Here is a 7,012-nt window from a genome sequence, read left to right as displayed (position 1 = left end):
ATGATCCTGGAATACCTAAAAATATCATTTCCGTAGCGGTATCCTGTTTCGGTGACAGCAGATTGGACAAAACAAACATGAAAAAGGAAAAAAAAACTGAAAAACCCCTGTGATAACTCCACATACTGTACTAATTCTAAAAATGTTACTCCACTAAACTCAGCAAGTAATGAAGCTGAATAAACTCAGGAGTGGAAATGGACAACTCTCGCAAAAGAAGCAGAAGCGTTGGGCACTACTTATCACAGAGAGAGAAGATACTTGTCCGGAAAAAAATATTGCAGATGAAGAAAATCGAAAAAAGGATCCTTTTGATTCTGTTCCAAAGGATTCATTGAGAAGTCATCATAGATCAGATTTGGGGTATGCTGACAGTTTCTGAAACCACTCTAGAAATACACATATCTTCATCTGCTTGCCTACATTTCATACTGATCATTTCTCTGAAGTAATTAACCCCCCATCGTTTCATACTGATTATTGCCTACTTATCTTCTTTCTAATTGCCTACAAAAGGAAAAAGTGTTGCCTATTTCTATTCTGATTATCTACTAACCTATGTCTGGTTGCATACTTACCTATGTCTGATTATTGCCTGCAACACGGTGATTATTGCATACTAACCCATGTCTGATTTGCCTACAAAAACACGCTGACGCCCAATAGGATCCCTATAGGTTTCAGTAGTGCTTATGCTTACTGAGAAAAACTCAGATGAACAGAGGATGCCGCAGCCTACATCTGGAGCACCTCCATGAAAACACAAAGCTTCCAGCAGCCAAAAAAAATCCCTTCCCCTCCCTCCCTACTCCCCGGAGGAAACATCAACGATCTATTCTGCGTTCGTTAATGTCGACGAGGGTGTCGGCGACGAAACCCCAACAACCCGCGAGGTGTGTGAGCGAGGGTCAAAGGTAGGATAAACTAACCTCAGGTTCGTCGAAGCAGCTGGATCTCGCGTCTCCCCCCGGGGTCGTCGCCGCCTCGCGCAGAACCACCAGCTCCACCCCCCGCCCCCTCCCCGTAGCCGCTACCTTCTCCTCCTTCTCCGGCGCGCACGCACCGCCCTCACCTCGTCGAACTGCTGCGGGACCCTTCGCCGGCCTGTCGCCAACTCTCCCACTGGCTGCACTCGCGGCGAAGATCTAGGGATTTCATGGGGATTTGACTCGTCACCGGGCGGAGAGTGAAGTGGAAATGGGTAATAGGGGAACGGGAGGATGGAGGAGATAATCTGGGCGCGTCTCCCGAAATTACGAAGGGGAGGGGGCGAAACCGACAAAACCCACTTGGTCGGTCCACCGCACGTGTCGTGCGGATCGCGCGAGATCGACGACTCTGGCGCGGCCGTTCCAGTGTGTTTGATAGCGCGCGCGCACCAGACAGCATTTAGGTAAAAAAAAATGACCCCCTATCAACAAGTCTCCATGGATGGATCGGATTAGCCTTATGTACTATACATAGAAAGGAGATTTACTAGCGATCCATACATAGGAATCTGCATGCATCTATGTACATGATTTAGTCACAATACAAGATGCATGTGTACAAGTGTGATACGTGATACATAAGTGTTTTTCTTTCACAAACAATAGAATTAATTCAGACAACCTCTCAGAAAATGAATATGGACCATAAAAAGCAAAGCTTTTTTGGATACAACGGCAAGAGAAAAAGTTAATATTTACTCTCTTTAGGATATAATACGGTGCATGGTTTTGTCAATAATTTTCTGTTGTCTTCCTAGGTCGTTAACTTTGTCTTACCTGGATGCGGTCGGGTTCTGTAGAAGTCTGTGATTGTAGCCAAAAAGCAAAAAAGATAAACATTGCAGTTATGTATAGTTCTTTAAGCTACTTCAGCGCTTCTATTTTTATCAGTACTAGCTTCATGATATATCCCACAAGAGAGCTTCACGGTATATATTTCCCAAATTCATTTGGTATAAACTATAAGATTCATGATTTAAGGCAGAACACAATTTGAGAAAAGCGATAGAAAATACTTTTTTAAGGATGCAATTTTTAGATAATATTTTCTAACTTTCATTAGGACCTATATACTGCAAAAAAAAATATTTTCTACCTTTGATAATAATGGATAGAAAACCTTCTGTATTGGTTTTTCCCAATAGCATATATAAACAACATTTTATTATTAACCTGTACCGCATTAGAATAATCTAAATTCCTATTTCTCAGGGACTAGGCAAATGTTATTTGAAAGTCGACCAAGTTGCAGCATAAAAAAATAGTAAATGATAGTGAGCAATTTTACTTATGCAAATTTGTGATATCCATTTGCATGTCTTGAAGAATGAAATCCACATATTTTTAAAGTTTTGTAACCATCTTATTCTTTGTCAATAAATAATTAACACTTCTCATCAATTTCTAAAGGATATGAATTTCTATATTGACTAAGTGTACTTGACTTAAACTATTCTGAAAGGGCACAACAATATTTTTTAATTACCGCTCAATAGAAACCAATCCCAATTGTCTGAAATTGATAAAAGTAACTTCGATGAAATTTACACAATTTAAAAAATGTGTCCTTTTCCCAAAATGTAGCGACGAGACCTCAAACAGTCCAGTCTTTGTGCATCAGTGTCATCCCTGGATCGGTAATGCTGACACGCATAGTACTTGAGGATTTATAACGGAGTTTTCAATCACACACTTATTACCTCGAATGTCTCAAAAAAGAACTTATTACAATAATATGGCTTAAGGCCATCTAAATACGATAACAGCGGAAGGCTTGGAAGATAAAATGAGTCCATCAATCTCCAACGGCATAGCTGAGTGAACGATAACGACCTATGGCACCTTACTCGTCGTCTGAAAAGTCTGCAACATGATATGTTGCAGCCCAGCCCAAAACGGGTCAGCACATGGAATATGCTGGCAAGTAACACATAGAGTAATGAACATATAAATGCTATCACTACATGCATATATGGCTGGTGGAAAACTCTATGGTTACAGTTTTGCATAAAGCCAACTTTTCCCTACAACAAAGGAATAAATTTTACTTAACTATCATGGTGGTTGTTAAACATTGAGAAGGTTCCTCTAACTCAATCCCAATTAAGCATCATCAATTAACCCAACAAATTAATTTAGAGTGATGAGATCAACATAATAATTCAAGAACCAGATACTCAAGATGTCCATAACCGGGGACACGGCTAATCATGATTAGTTTGTACACTCTGCAGAGGTTTGCGCACTTTTTCTCATAAGACTCGATCTCCTCCGTTGAATTTCTCGCATTACATGGTGTTTGAGAAACGGATGAACGAGACACAGTCTTTCAGAAACATTAACTCTTTACTCTGGGTAGACAGTTACATCTACTTTCCCCTACATCTGCTAGCCTACCACTGAAAGAGATCATGTAATATAGTCAACTATGCTAGAGCCCATAATAGCTTGTGGCTGCACATGGAAGTTTCTAGCAGGAATAATCTTATGATCCCTTTGAGCCTGGGTGGCGAACTGTAGGATGATCACACGGGTACTCCGGGATATCCTAGGACAACAGTGGATTCTCCAGGTGCCCGCAACCAATTCACCCATATGTGTATTTAAGTAGCCACCTTAAGTTAACCTTTAATTAACAATACTCACATCTGTCATGGATACACTCACCCAATCCACGTCTACGAGCATAGCATAGCAATCCTAAGCATAATGTAGAAGTAACTCCCAAAGGTTTGATAATAAAAGGGCAATAGGTTCTACATCATCATCTACTTTCCAAACCCACATGTTATTCAGATCCTAACCATGCAATGTTTGAGGATTGGAACTAATGCATAAAAACATGGGTAATAAAGGGATATGATCAAAGTGTTACTTGCCTTGCTGATGATCCGCAAAACCTAGAGACTCGTAGTAGCATGCTTCGCACTCCGGGAATTCTATCGCAAATAAACAATAACATATATAGCACTCAACCAAATGCATGGGTAAAACTCAAATAAGAAGATCTAACAAGAAAGTTCAACTGAAGAACTCCGGTTTGCAAAAAAGAATCAAATCAAATGGAGCAACGAAACTCAAACTACGAAAGAAACAAGATCCGATTACTAATCTGGACGAAAGTCAAATTTTACAGTACCAAAATTTTGTTCAAGTTGGTTAAACAGAAAGAGGGCTTCGAAATGAATCTAGGCGCTTGTTTCATCTAAATCGTACAAACGAGCAAAAAGTTATATTAGATCGAAGATTAGGGCAGAAATCGCGATCGAAAATAATCGCAGAAAAAACCCTGGAAAATAAAACGAGACGAACAGGCTAACGAACGAACGTTCATTGTCTGCGACTAACCGACGAACAATGTTCGTTAAAACGGAAATACGGACGAACGTCCGCTAGTTAACTAAACCAAAAAAAACCGAACCGATCTGAAAAAAAACTAGATGTAGGGTTTTCTCAAAAAACGATGGCTTTTTCCGAGAAAAACCGGACGGCGGCGTCGGCTACCTCGGCGACGGCGGGATCGGCGGCGGTGGCAGGACGGCGGTCGGCGATGGCGGCGATGGTGCGAGGCGGCGGCAGCGGTGGTGCAAGGCGGCGGCGTGGCGGCGGCGCGTGGCGGAGCGGCAGCGGCGGCGGTGGCGGGGCGGCACTAGGGTTAGGGTTTACGGCGGCAGGGCGACTTGGGCTGCAGCGGGGCCTATAAAGGCTGGTCGGGCAGTGTCCGGCTCGGGCACAACCCGGTTAGGTCGGTTAGCTTTTATTAAAAAAACTAATGCCCGGAAAAACAAATAAAAAAAATTACTAAACGGATTCCAAAAATCCTGAAATAAATATTCACGGTCCTCTAATAATATTGCGAACGAAGTGAACATTTATTTGGGCCTCTAATGCCATTTTAAAAAACGCATTTTTTTCCTAATTCAAATAAAATAGCAATAAAAGTCCAAATAAAATTCTTATTTGATTTTAACATTTTTCCTCCAATATTTCTTTTATTTTGGGAGAAGTTATTTTATCTCCTCTCTTTTATTTTAACATTGGAAATATTCGGAGAGAAAAAGATTAAAACCAAATGATCCTCTTTTCAAATATTAGAGAAAACTCAAATATGAAAATAACGAAATCCCCAACTCTCTCCGCGAGTCCTTGAGTTGCGTAGAATTCCTAGGATCAACCAAAATGCAATAAAATATGATATGCAATGATGATATATGTATAACATTTCAAATTGAAAATTTGGGATGTTACAAACCTTCCCCCCTTAAGATGAATCTCGCCCTCGAGATTTGGGTTGGCTAGAAAATAGGTGCGAGTAGTCCTTCCGTAGGTCTTCCTTTCGTTCCCTGGTGGCTTCCTCCTCGGTATGGTGGCTCCATTAAACTTTACAAAACGTGATAACCTTGCTGCGTGTGACTCGGTTGGCAAACTCGAGAATCTTCTCTGGTTTCTCCTCGTAGGTCAAATCACTATCCAGCTGAATCGCTTCCAATGGCACTGTATCTCTCAGAGGAATATCGGCCACCTCTGCGTGGCACTTCTTTAACTGGGATACATGAAACACATGGTGAACTCCTGACAATCCTTCAGGCAATTCCAACTTATAAGCAACTTCTCCTATATGTTCCAAAACTTTGTATGGTCCCACAAAACATGGTGCTAACTTTCCCTTAACTCCAAAATGCTTAACTCAACTTATAAGCAACTTCTCCTATATGTTCCAAAACTTTGTATGGTCCCACAAAACATGGTGCTAACTTTCCCTTAACTCAAAACGCTTAACTCCTCGAAGCGGGGATACACGAAGATATACTCTGTCTCCGACTTCGTAAACTGTCTCCTTGCGTTTAGAATCCGCATAACTCTTCTGCCTGAGAACTAGGCTGCTTTGAGTCTGTCGCGAATCAATTTAACCTTCTCTTTAGACTCCTTAATCAAATCTGGTCCAAACAACTGACGGTCTCCAACTTCGTCCCATAATAACAGTGTCCTGCACCTCCTTCCGTACATGCTTCGAAAGGGGCCATCTTGAAACTGGCTTGATAGCTGTTGTTATAAGAGAATTCTGCATACGGCAAATTGTCATCCTAACTAGATCCATAATCTAGCGTACAAGCTCTCAACATGTCCTCCAGATCTGATTGACTCTCTCAGTCTGTCCATCTGTCTGTGGATGAAAGAATGTACTGAACTCTATCCTGGTACCCAAGGTTTCGTGCAACTAATTCCAGAACTTTGAGGTAAACTGGGTTCCTCTATCTGATACAATGGTCCTCGAAACTCCATGCAGACATACGATCATGGTCATGTATATCTTTGCCAACTTAGCGCCCGTATAAGTGGTCTTCACTGGAATGAAATGAGCTACCTTCGTCAATCGATCGACCACAACCCATATTGAGTCATAGCCTGAACGAGTCCTGGGCAATCCCGTGATAAAATCCATGACAAGCTTATCCCACTTCCATTCGGGTATCGGCAATGGCTGTAGCAATCCTGCTGGCTTCTGATACTCTGCCTTCACTCTCTGGCATACATCAATACTTCTACATACTCCACAATATCCGTCTTCATTCCGGTCCACCACAAACATTCCTTCAAATCCAGATACATCTTGGTGTTTCCTGGGTGAATCGAATATGGCGAATCATGGGCCTCCTGCAGAATCAACTTCCTGATCTCGGGGTCATTAGGCACATATACGTGATCCTCAAATCATAAAGTATCGTGCTCATCCTCATGAAATCCTTTAGCCTTTCCTTTACTCATCTTTTCCTTTATCTCAGCAATCTCCTTGGCAGTCTTCTGAGCTTCTCTGATCTTATCCATCAAGAGTGCAATAGAGATGTGCAATGCTAATTGATTAAAGGGAATCGATCTCGCTCACGCAGCAGACACTCACCTGTATTTTGGCTTTATTTCTCACAATGACTCGAACACATACATGAAGATACACACGCACACACGCAGTACGGGGTCCATGCTCCTCTCCGTTTTGGCCTTATCCTTATCTCGTATGTTGACCT

The 7,012-nt window shown here is 41.7% G+C and overlaps 1 long non-coding RNA gene across 1 annotated transcript in view; it reads right to left on the bottom strand.

The window, feature by feature from the left end:
• LOC119368869 overlaps positions 1-1,209 on the bottom strand; it is a 5,737-nt gene extending 4,528 nt beyond the window's left edge. The window contains exon 1 of the long non-coding RNA XR_005176763.1: positions 930-1,209. This is a non-coding gene — a long non-coding RNA (uncharacterized LOC119368869). The remainder of the gene's footprint in view (positions 1-929) is intronic.
• Between the last annotated feature and the right edge of the window lie 5,803 nt (positions 1,210-7,012).

Source organism: Triticum dicoccoides, chromosome 2B, assembly GCF_002162155.2.
Source record: "Triticum dicoccoides isolate Atlit2015 ecotype Zavitan chromosome 2B, WEW_v2.0, whole genome shotgun sequence".
In the NCBI taxonomy this organism is placed as follows: Eukaryota; Viridiplantae; Streptophyta; class Magnoliopsida; order Poales; family Poaceae; genus Triticum; species Triticum dicoccoides.
The sequence above is the reverse complement of the archived record's forward strand: the minus strand, read 5'-3'. Positions and strand labels throughout refer to the sequence as shown.